This window comes from Lontra canadensis, unplaced genomic scaffold (genome assembly GCF_010015895.1).
Source record: "Lontra canadensis isolate GAN:19392208 unplaced genomic scaffold, GSC_riverotter_1.0 scaffold7, whole genome shotgun sequence".
Lineage (NCBI taxonomy): Eukaryota > Metazoa > Chordata > Mammalia > Carnivora > Mustelidae > Lontra > Lontra canadensis.
The window spans coordinates 37,058,829-37,071,619 of record NW_022631001.1 but is presented as its reverse complement, the minus strand read 5'-3'; positions in this window follow the sequence as shown (position 1 = coordinate 37,071,619).

Here is a 12,791-nt window from a genome sequence, read left to right as displayed (position 1 = left end):
TTGTTTCTATGTCCTTTTGATGTATCCCCATTGTTTTTTGGCCACTTCCTTACTTTCTGATACAAAAAGATGTTTCAGATTCATCTTTGTACTTTCCCTGACTGAGCCCTGAAATCAACCATTTCTGCAAGAAGCTCTGGTTCCTTTGGTGGAAAATGGTTTTTAGAAACCCAGCACTGAGTTAGGTATGCTCACTGTGTTTTGTATATCACTGCTTCCAGACCCTAAGAATGGACAGCTGGGGAATATATCTGTGTATATCCATGTGTGAGTGTGTGAGTGTGTGTGCTGTGTGCTGTATGTGTGTGTGTGTGTGTGTGTGGTATATGTGTGATGCTCACATACAGACATTTGTATATTTCTCTCTCTCTCTCTATGTATATATATAGAAATGTATCAGTTTTTATCAATACCTCAAGTTCTAATTGAACACTACATTCTGTTTTTCTCCCTTTCGTTATATTTAACTCTACATTCTGACAGTGAGAAACCTTATGAATGTGTAGGAAATATACTCAGCCAAAGTAAGAAAAAATGGAAGTAACAAAATCATATGGACATTATGATATCCCCCTTCTTAAAGTTAATAAAGTTAATCTGCATTGCAAAAAAGTCTGGGAGAATATGGATCAAACTGTTAGCACCGTTTTTTGTTTTTGTTTTTGTTTTTGTTTTCAGAGAAGTGGGCTTACAGCAGCTTTACATTTCCTTTTTTTCTTTTCTTTCTTTTTTTTTTTTAAGATTTTATTTATTTATTTGACAGAGAGAGACACAGCAAGAGAGGGAACACAAGCAGAGGGAGTGGGAGAGGGAGAAGCAGGCGTCCTGTGGAGCAGGGAGCCCAATGCAGGGCTCAATGCAGGGCTCCATCCCAGGATCCTGGGATCATGACCTGAGCCAAAGGCAGACGCCTAACGACTGAGCCACCCAGGCGCCCCAGGAGCTTTACACTTTCTGCAGTACATCTTTATTTATGGTGTGAAAAATTAGTTTTGCCCAGAGCAATAATTATTTTTTTAGCAAGATATCGACAGCTCTTTTCCTACTCCCCTCCAGTCACACTAAAGCCCATGGACAAAGAAAAAAAGGCAAAAGCACTTACCTCACCTTCTAAAGAGAATAGTCTGCATTTGAGGGTGTTCCCCGCCCCCCCACCCCATTCCCTTCAATCTTCTCCTGGGCTTACTAATAGGTACAGAATCTGTTCTGTGGCTATCACCTACCACCCCTCCACTGCTATGCCTGCCTCTCCAAAATATATCAAAATACAGGATAGGGAAGAAAGGGGAGATTTCTTGAGGGTGGCTGGCCCTGGAGACCACAGAATTTAGTCCTGAGCCTTGGGTTTTTTCATCTATCTGAAGGCTCGTTGTGGGACATCTATGGGGAAGTCCCAAAGAATCATTTGTAGAACTTAGAGTTGCAAGAAGAAGAGACCAGAATTCTACTCCTCAGTTGGACTTTTGCTTGGGCAGCAGGTTAATGAACTACTTCCAGTGTCTAACTAATGGGAGAGAAGAAAACTGGAGGAGGGTGCAGGGCGGGGGGGGCGGTGTGGTGGGGCTGTACATCCACCGCTCAGAGCTGAGTTTCTTTGAGTTCCCTGAAGGTCAAGTAAACATCACAGACAGTAGGGTGGTTTGAGGTCTTCCTGTTGTTATAGTCTCTAAGAGGGCTACCTGCCAGGCAGATGAAACCGCCATGAAGAAGCTATGAAATGTGCTCAGGGTTCATATTCCAAGGAAGTATTTAGCAGCTGGATGGCATGGATGCTGTTTCATGAGAATGCGCACCAGATGTAAACACCTGTTGCTGGACATCGCGCCGATGCCGTTCACTGACAGGGTGTGGAAGGGCAGAGCCCCCTCACCCAGGTCAGGTGTGCTGGGTTTTACCCACCTGCCCCTCCAGCCACATTCTCCATCCTTCCCACCCTGTTCTGTGCCGCCGGTTTTCTTGGTTCACGTTCCCTTGCCCTCTGGCTTCCAAGTGGATTCTGGGTGATAGGAGACACATGCAAGAGAACAGCAACTGCAAGGAAAGAAAGATATGTGTTACCGTCCATGCTGGGCCATGGTTTCACAATAGCCTCGTGTATCTTCCTATGGCCGTAACCTTAGGTGACCCCTCTCTCCGGGTGAACATTTCCTTCCTCATCCCCCTTCCGGCCTGGTAGAGGGAAAGGCTTCCCATGAACTATCCCTGGGTACTTCAGCAGTCCTGGTTGGTTCCCTCAACCTGTCCACTCTTCTGCCAACAGTCCCTGCAATAGAGTGTCCCCAGTTACTCTTTTCAATGTGACATCTGTTTCCTGCCTGGATTCTGACAGATCTGTCACACTGTTCTGTAGTGGGGAGGCTTCTGTAATTCGTTTCCAGAGAACTCCCACATGTCCTCCACAAGAGAGCCTAGTTTTGAAAATCTACCTCACATAGGTCATCAGGGGCCAGTCACCGTCAGCCAGAGAAGCAATAGCAAGCGACAGAGGGAGGACTATTACCAGAGACAGCCAAATTAAGTTACTTGTTCCTTTTCTTCTTGCCCAACCCCAAATACTAGATGATTAGAGAAGGAAAGGGATTATTAGAATCTTTGATATGACCCGATCAGAGTATTCCTCTCACTGCCTGGATTCTAAACAAATTGAGAAATTAAACATAGAATAAGGCAGATAGATGATAGCCAAAATATCATCCCTTTGATGATTAAGGCTAAGTTGGGGCCTATAGCTTACAGTAAGAACCAAACAAGTCAGCTAGATCAACTCCAAAATTATGCAGACTCAACACCCCGAGGAGGTTGTGCAGGACCCCAGCAACCGTGCAGACGTAGGATCCTGCCCAGGTAAGATTTCCAACAAGGAAGAAAAGTGAGAACTCTTGCTCCCTGCTGCCTTGCTTCCACCCAAGAAAAATAAGGAGAGAAAAACGAATCCCTGAATCAAACATATAGAGCCTATTTCTAAATGGATGAGTCAGGTAAGTTTCTCTACTTTCTGTGGACAGAGTAAAAAAAGAGAAAATGTCATACGCGTTGGGCCCTCTCATTTTGAGAGAAGACATCTTTAGGGGAGAAGCCTATTTATGGAGAAGCCCCCTGCTTCCACTCTCAACAACCAAGGTCCCAACCTAAGCCTGGCATGGAGAGGTAGAGGAGATGACATGTTTTTAAAGATTTATTTATTTATTTATTTGACAGAAGGAGATCACAAGTAGGCAGAGAAGCAGGCAGAGAGAGAGGAGGAAGCAGGCTCCCTGCTGAGCAGAGAGCCCGATGTGGGGCTCGATCCCAGGACCCTGGGATCATGACCTGAGCTGAAGGCAGAGGCTTTAACTCACTGAGCCACCCACATGCCCTGAGGAGATGACATTTATACTTAATTTAAGATTGAATCTTTTCAATCCAAATGGATGATAGACCCAAATATAGGAGCTAACACTATAAAACTCCTAGGAATAAATTATGATCTTGGGTAAGGTAAAGCCTTCTCAGATACAACACCAAAAGCACAAGAAAACAAAGAAAAAAAATAAATAGGACTTCATCAAAATTTAACACTTCCGTGCTTCAAAAGACACCATCAAGAGAGCGAAAAGGCACCCCAGAGAATGGGAGAGAATATGTGCAAATCATAAGAAATCTTATGGTTCAACAATTGAAAGACAATCCAATTAAAAAATGGGCAATAAACTTGAACAAGCATTTCACCAAAGAAGATATACAAATGGTCCTTTAGCACATGAAAAAACATGTTTCATACCACTAATCATTAGAGAAATACGGTTGACCTTTGAACAACACAGTTTGGAACTGTGCAGATCCCGTTAGATAAGGATTTGGGGGGGATAAATACAGTACGGTACTGTAAATGTATTTTCTATTCCTTATGATTTTCTTAATAGCATCTTCTTTTCTCTAGCTTACTTTATGGTAAGAATACAGTATATAATCACATAACACACAAAATATGTGTTAATTGACATATTATCAGTAAGGCTTTCAGCTGATAGTAGGCTATAAGTAGCTAAATTTTTGGAGAGTCAGAAGTCATATACAGGGGTGCCTGGGTGGCTCAGTTGGTTAAGCATCTGTCTTCGGCTCAGGTCATGATCTCAGTGTTCTGGGATCGAGCCCTACATTGGGCTCCTTGCTCAGCAGGGAGGCTGCTCACGTGCACATGCTCTCTCTCTCTCTCTCAAATGAATAAATAAAATCTTAAAAAAGTCATATACAGATTTTTGACTGCATGGGAAGTTGGCGCCCTAGCCCTTGAGTTGTTCAAGGGCTAACTATACAAATCAAAACCACAATAAGATACCACTTCCTATCCACAAGGATGGCTATAACGAAAAAGATAATAACAAATGTTATTGAGAATATGGAGAACCTGGAACCCTCCTACGCTGCTGGTAGGGATATAACATGGTATCACTGCTTTGGAAAGCAGTCTAGTAGTTCCTCGAAAGGTTATACACAGAGTTACCAGATGACCCAGCAGTTCTAAGAGAAATGAAAATGTATATCCATACAAAAACTTGTACATGGCTGTTCACAACAGCATTATTCACAATAGCCAAAAAGTGGAAACAAAACTGAATGTCTACCAATTGACAAGTGGATAAATAAAATGTGGTATATTATTTGGCAATAAAAAGGAATGAGGTACTGATACATCCAATAACATGGATATATCTCAAATAAATTAGAATCTCTCTCTCTCTCTCTCTTTCGCTATCTAACAAAAGAAGCCAATGTAACAGATGAAAAAGAAAATATTTGCAATACAGAATGCAAAGTTCTATCTCAGATATAAGCTCTGAATATTCCAGAACAGAATGGAGCTTCAGAGAATTAGTGAAGGTTTCATGGGTTTGATGAGGTTTTGGGAGGGCTTGGAAGGATTAGTAAGGATTAGCTAATTGATGAAGTTGGAGAAAGAGACTTCCTGGTAAAGCAAACAGCATGTGGTGACTGCAAACATAAACAATGAATTCAAGGGGCACCTGGGTGGCATCTGACTCTTGATTTTGGCATAGGTCATGTTCTCAGGGTTGTGAGATTGAGCCCCTCATTGGGCTCTCCACTGGGCTCCACACTCAGGAGGTCTCTGCCTCCTCCTTTGTCCTTTCTCCCACTCTTAAAAAAAGAACTCAAGAAATATTTACTAAGTGCTTATTATGTGCTAGACAGAGTGGAGGGCACTGGGATTCTGTTGTGAAAAAGATTATGGGTAAAGCTCTTGGGCCCGATGTCCGCTGTGGACTAATTAGCCGATGACAGGGACGAGAAATCAGGTGAGGCAGCAGTAACATGGATTTTGGGAGTCACCTTCTGGGATGAGGCAAATAGTTTCCTTAGAGAAGTCAATACCCACTGTGGCTGTAAAGGTAACAGTTTTGTCCTGGGCTCTGATAGGATCTGTGCAGTGTTGACAGCTTCTTCTGGGTCTCCTCCCGGTTACACACTCCTCACCCTTCCAACCTTTGTCCCATTCTCTTTGTTGCTAGTTCAAGTTGTGCCACTAAGGGATGGACAGTGAGTGACTGGCCAGGACAAACACACTGTCTGAAGGAAGTAGGGAGGCCGAGGGTGCAGCCCTCTGGGAGTCTGACTGAGGACAGTTGGGCTGGCCCCAAAAGAGGCAGAGAGGATATGGCAGACAGATGCCTAGTGTAAAAGGCTCCCTGCTAGGCAGCTCTACTCTGCCTTTGAGTTATTTCCATGAAATTACCACCCCGAGGCACTAATAAGGTGATCTGAGAGGCAGCCAGTATTTTGCATAATTCCCAGGAGGCCAGGACTAAGGGAGCACCATGATCAATTATTCCCCTGTATCTTCCAAGAACAATAGGGGCATGTGGATGAGTGTCACTGAAGGAGCAGACGTGGAGGGACACCTGGCAGCCTCCTGTTGCAGAGCCAACCTGAGGGACCTCTGGAATGGCACTGGGGGAGGAGAGAACTGTAGCTGTTGGAGTTTTGCTGCAAAATTGTCCTCTCTTTGGGTCAGGCAGGGTAAGTGTAGCATCTCCTTGACTCTAGCCTCCTCCTTTCAGCCTTCAAACATGCTCAAGTCTCATTCCACATTCACAAAAGCCTCCCTTTCCCACATCAGTCGGCACATTATCTCCAAAGTCACACTTCTGGCAAGAGTTCCTGTCTGCCGCATTCGCGTCTCACCTCAATAGTTCTCATCAAAGTCGTTCAAGTGGAAACCAATCCCTTATATTCCTCGCTCCTCTGGAGGATTTAATACTCTTGGGATCCTCTTCCCTTGGCTTCTGCAGCACCACGCTCTCTGGTTCTCTTTGTACCTCTCTGTTTTTTCAGAATCCATTTGATCACTGAGTTCTCCTCTCTGGCCCATTTCTTAAATTCTGTTCACCCAAGGTCTACCCTTGAGAGTCTTTCCTTTTTCCTCTGGGGGATGTCACCCATGTGTCTCATTCACCCATCCCTCACATACTGAAAACTCCCAGCTCCCTATGTCTTTTCTGAGCTTCCAGCTCTTCATAATCCAGCTCCCCCAATTGAATAGTGACACGATAGAGCTAACCATAGGTTCCCTCAGATTTGCTCCTGTGATGTTCCTGAGCTCAGTTGGTGGGAAGACTCTCACTCAGATACAAAAACAAGAAATCTAAGGAGTATTCTATCCAACCCGTCCTCATGTCTAATGTCATTGACAATTTAACATCTCCAATGCCTTCCATCTATCTTCCCAACTCCCACCCCAGTTTCTAACCTCACTTAGTTTAGACCTCAGCATCTCTTACATGGACTTCGCAACACTTTGCTGACAGGTTTCTTGGCTTCTCATCTTTCTCTCCCCTATACTCCATCCTCCGTCTTATTCTCCAAGTGATCTATTGAGACAGAAATTGATGCCTCCATCACCTGGTTGAAAATCCTTGAATGGGTCTCCATTTCCCTCAGGATAAAATCCAAATCCTTGATCCTGAATCCATGATAAAGGGGGACCTGATAGGAAGTCTGCAGAGGGAGAAGGTTGGGAGCGGTTCTCCCCACAACTAAAAGGGAGGCACAGGAACAAATACTTCTCTTCTGTTTTGGAGATGAAATGTCTGCTGTGACATCTGGAAATTCTTTGCTCATCTCTTAACCACAGGGACAGACATCACAGACATGTTAAGGAAAGACTGGAAGAAAGACAGAAAGCACTTGGATCCTGCTGAGCTCCCCGAAATACTGAATTAACCAGCCGTCCAATGGCATAATTCTAGATTTCCTGGAGCATGGGATAACAAATGTCCCAGTTATATAAGCTACTTGAGGTAGGTTTCTAGAAACTTGTAGTTGAAAGCACCCTATCACATTTATAATGTTTCCCTTTTTTAAGATCGAGAAAATACCAAAGACTGTGTTAAAATGAAGTCTTCTAAGAAAGAGGAGAAGGAGGAGGTGGTGGTGGTCAAGGTCTTCTGTGACCCTCTTAGGAAGTATTAGGTTTGGTCTATGGCCGTACTACCCTGAACGCGCCCGATCTCGTCTGATCTTGGAAGCTAAGCAGGGTTGGGCCTGGTTAGTACTTGGATGGGAGGAAGTATTAGGTCTGCATCTTTGTTTTGTTCACATAGTAATAGGTACCTTCCTCTCTTGTGGCATTTAGAACAGGAATTTTCAGATTTCTTTAAACATATTACAGCCAAAGCAGTTACTGCTGCTGTGGACAGCCAAATGCATTTCCAAATTCAGTGTCTTACTTATGCAAACAAAAACTTCCCCACCCCTCAGAGCCATATCTTGCCTGTTTTAGCCCTTAGGTCAGTGTAAGGAATGTAATAAGAGCTAGTCAGCTACATTCTGTGGAGAGCTGGGTGTCACAGCTCATCTCTGCTGAAACGTCTAGTTATGCTGGGCTGGTCGTCATGGAAACACAGCTGATGATGTGAGCATATGGCCTAGAGCCTCTGTCTCTTACTCTCCCAGGGAGGGAGGGGAGCTGGTACTTGAGAACAACACAACAATGTCCTATATTATCTGCTGCGCTTGTCGAAAGAAGGGGAAGAATAGGTTGCTGTGGAGAGAGCTGAATTGGGGGTGCTGTGAGGAACTTGAACCTAGGAAGCTCTGGTCCCTCTGCGTACAGACACTGAGTAAAGCCTGTGTACGTAAAATGTGTGCAGATGGACCTGTGCAGGGTGGAGGCGTGGAGGGGAGGATGCAGGGGAACAAACGTAATGAATATGTACTGTGTGCCAGACTCTGAATTACAAATAATAACAATAATGGGCATTTTCAGAACACATAGCAAGGGCAAAGGGCTTTACGTCATTATTTTGTGTAATCCATGCAACAACCCCATGAAGTGGATTCTATTACTCGCCCACTTTTTCAGAGAAGGAAACTCAGTGAAAAATTGCCCTAAGTCAACAAGGCTGGGAAGTGATTGAGCCTAGGCTTGAACCCAGGGCTGTCTAGTTCCAAAATATCTACACAAACCTATGCTACTCTGTCTCTCTACTGTAATTAGTACTCTGGATATCTTATTTTGTTCATAAAAAGATGTAATGGTATTAGACATCACGCCAATCTTAAAAGATCGAGTACAAGGTGCTTGTCTGAAATGTCACATAAGTGAGAATCTTTTGGACTCTTAACTGTATTGTAGCATAACTCTCACGATGATTCAGTGAGGTTGCTAAAACCATTTCTATTTTACAAATGATGGGTCTTATGCTCAGCTAGACCAAGGTCACATGGCTGGTGGTTAAGAGGGAAGAGAAACCAACGGGTGTCACTCAAAACCTGTGCTCCATCCATTCCCTCCTCTGCTTTAGGGACAGGCAGGCTCCCTCTCCCTGTCCACCGTGGCCACTGTTGCCATACTGGGTTCACTCCAAAGCCCATTCCTCTCTAACCAAGAGGCTCGGGCATTTAACTGCTTTTGCGATTTCATAGTCAAACCTAGGCTGCCCAGACCAAAGCAATCAAGACAACCACCATCACGACTAGAAAGCCCAACATGGCTGAAATTTACCTAAAGATCTTCTGTAAAACCCTCTCCTCCTCTCATACTCCGGTCTTAGCAGATGGCACCATTGTTTACTCATTTGTTCATTCCTGTGACAAAAGGGTCATCCTTGACATTGCCCTCTCTTTCCCCTTTTTCATACTGAATCAATCACTGAGTCCTGATGGCTTTACTGACTCAGCCTAGTCTCCCCACTCTGGGTTACCATATCCATCTTTTATCTGATGACAGCAAGAGCCTCTTAGAAGGCCTCCCAGCCTCTAGTTTTGCATCTTCCCAGTCCTGTCTCCACTACAGTAACCTCTTCCCATTATTCTTGGGATTAGATGATTCCCGTGACTCTTTGAAGAATCTTTCATATGACTTTTGTCATGTTATCCTGTTTTCCATCCTCATAGTATCCTCTACTTTTCCTTCACAGCCCCTGTCACATTTATGATTGATCATTGCAGTAATGATTTGTTTGATGTGTCTCTGCATTCTGGTCCAGGCCTTGCATTCTTGTCCTTACTCTGCCACTCACTGCCTGTGCTGCCTCAACAAAGAAATGAGGCTTTTGCTTTTGTGCTAGTCTTTATGGTATATCTTTGTGTGTCTGTGACCTCCACGGAATTCTGTGTTCCTTTAGGAGAAATTTGACTAGAAACCAAGTCAGCCTGACCTCAGAACCCAAATTTCTTTTTTTTTTTTTATTTTAATTTTTCAGTGTTCCATGATTCATTGTTTAGGTACCACACCCAGTGCTCCATGCAATACGTGCCCTCCTTAATGCCCACCACCAGGCTCACCCAACCCCTCACCCCAGTTTTTTTCTCCCTTCCAAAACCCTCAGTTTGTTTCTCAGAGTCCACAATCTCTCATGGTTCATCTCCCCCTCCAATTTCCCCCAACTCCTTTCTCCTCTCCATCTCCCCATGTCCTCTGTGTTATTCCTTATGCTCCACAAATAAGCGAAACCATATGATAATTGACTCTCTCTGCTTGACTCATTTCACTCATCATAATCTCCTCCAGTCCTGTCCATGTTGATACAAAAGTTGGGTATTCATCCTTTCTGATGGAGGCATAATACTCCATTGTATATACGGACCATATCTTCTTTATCCATTTGTCCGTTGAAGGGCATCTCAGTTCTTTCCACAGTTTGGCGACTGTGGCCATTGCTGCTATGAACATTGGGGTACAGATGGCCCTTCTTTTCTACATCTGTATCTTTGGGGTAAATACCCAGTAGAGCAACTGCAGGGTCATAGGGAAGATCTATTTTTAATTTCTTAAGGAATCTCCACACTGTTTTCCAAAGTGGCTGCACCAACTTGCATTCCGGCCAACAGTATAAGAGGAGAACCCAAATTTCTAATTTTTATAGCAGAACAAGAATTAAGAAAATGAGTGAGCAGATGAGGAAACAGAAGCCCAGAATGGTAAAGTGATTTACCCCGTGTCACACGGAGCCAGAGTGGGACCTCAAGCCTCCTGGCTCCGATCTAGGGCTTGTTCTCATAGCAACACCTGACAGAGGCTCAGGGGAGCCAAAAAGGCATTTCCCATGTCTGTTCCGAGTGTTGGGCATTACGACTACTAGACTTTGTGGGGTCTCTGTACCCCTCTTCTCTTCCCAGTTCTGCATCAGAGCTTAACTCCGGATGAGCTCTAAGGGTTGTTCTCACTGGTCCAAGGCAGCACTGCTCATCTGCTTTGCAGGGGCCCTGGGAGGTCTCTGGATGAAGGGGTCATTGCCCTTTCTGGCCCAAAAGTTGCTGCCTGGGTTTCAGGTTACCATCCTTCAGTCCTTGATCCAAGTTTCCTTGGGACCCACCTAGGCTGTGCTAGCTCATGAGCCCCTTCGGGCATATAACAAGCAGCCTTCATCTCTGGTGGGCCCACTGGGGAAGGGAGCTGCTCTGGGAGACCACATGAACAGCTTCCCTTCCTCAGGCTGGCTCATTGTCACTCAGGAACCCTGGGCAGGGTACCTTTCTTCAGAGCACAAAGGGCCCCCCAGGAGCTGCAGCCTGTCAGGAGTTCAGAGCCCTGGAAATCTTTCCCCTCCTCTGGCCACTTCCCATGATCCTTTGCAATCTGTCCAAAGCTTCTTCACCACTTACTGGTTAAGATGAGGTCTAGAGAACTCCACATCCACACCTACTGCTCTCCACCAACCTCCTAAATCATGGCTCTTCCTCTCCTGGAGTTCATAATCTTGGAAAAGAATCCAAGGTTGTCCTGAGGAGTCACCTGAATTGCATCCATTCATCTCCCCCTCAGAATTGGACATGGGCACATTAGTGGAACTTTGTGAGGAGGTGCTGACTGAAGGGTCATCCAGGATGGTGGAGGAAGGGACAAGGGGTGAGGCAGTGGGTAATGGGGAGCAAAGGGCACTGGGCTGGAGGTGGGGAAGCCTCAGCCCATCTGTCTCTTGATGTGTGATCTTGGAAAAGTAATCCCTTTGCTGGGCCTCATCTCCTCAGTGTGGTCCAGGGAGCTGGCCCTGCTGATGACTAGGATCTGTCAGTGGGGAGATGCCATGATGGGCTCTGTAAGGGGGTCACCAAACACCAGAGCAGGGTGTGTACCTCTACCCTAGTGAGGTACACACAGCCCTCACACATTATGTTCACACGCATATGCATCATATTAGATGATCTCAGGTGGTTAGAGGATGAGCATTTTCTATTTTCATCGTTGTGTATTTTTTAATTAAGTACTATATTAGGGAAAATATACATCAAGCACTTAAAGAAGGGGTATTTTTTTTCTTGGGAAATGATTTTTGTTAGATTCTTAAAGTATTAACTAAAAGCAGGTGTGACATACAGGTACAGCAAAACAGGTGAAGGTGGTATATAGAGTACCAACACCTAAGCAATGTGGATTTAGAGAACACTCCATTTTTTCCCAGAAGACATGTAATCTTTGCCTCTGTACTAATCTTCATCTCCAATAATGAGAACAATATAACCTATCCTTTTTTTTTTTTTTTTAAACATACCTTCTCCACTGTGAAACTCAGGACTGAATTCAAACCCCAATCTCAGAAACTTGATCGATCTTTCCATTGGTAACCATGCGTTTGCTCTGGATTTGCTTTCCTTCCCATCTCCACATTATCATTTTTCTGTGACGGCTCCCGCTGTAAAGAGTGGAAAGTGGTAGGTGCATTTAGACAAGTAACATTCCAAAGGAAAGAACTAAACAGCGTCCATCTGATGAGCAGAGACTGACATTAGCTTAGCCTTACCTAATCTATGGGGCAAGTATCATTTTTGCCTTCGTTAAAAAGACTCCTAGCTCCCTGTTGGGGTAAATATTAGCCTTATCCCCATGTCACAGATGGAGAGCGGGGCCATAAGGCAGCAAGAGGACCTGCTCCTGGTCATGAGTTGGGGACCAAATCTATGTTCTCCCACTCCCGTATTTCTTCTGTCTCCATGCATTCTTTGTCTGTTTAAAACAAGCCGGACAGGCCCCCGCGGCGGGCGGACAGGCGGGGCGGACGCGAGCTGGGGAGGCTGGCCCGGCGGCCGCGGGGCGGGAGGCACGTGATCCCCGCGCCCCCGCCCCGGGGGTGACCCTCCCCGGCCTGGCCTCCCGCGACGTCAAGCCCCTGCTCCCTCTCCGGCTCCCGAGCAGCGGCGCGCGGTCTCCGAGCGCAGCGCGGGCTTCCGCGGCCCCGGCCCGGCCAGAGCCTCCCTCACGGCCCCTTCCGCCTAGTCCACTTGGCTTTTCAGGAGCGTGAAGCCCCGTCTGTCTGACAGCACAGTCTTTTGGCACCGCGGTGGCCACGCACGCC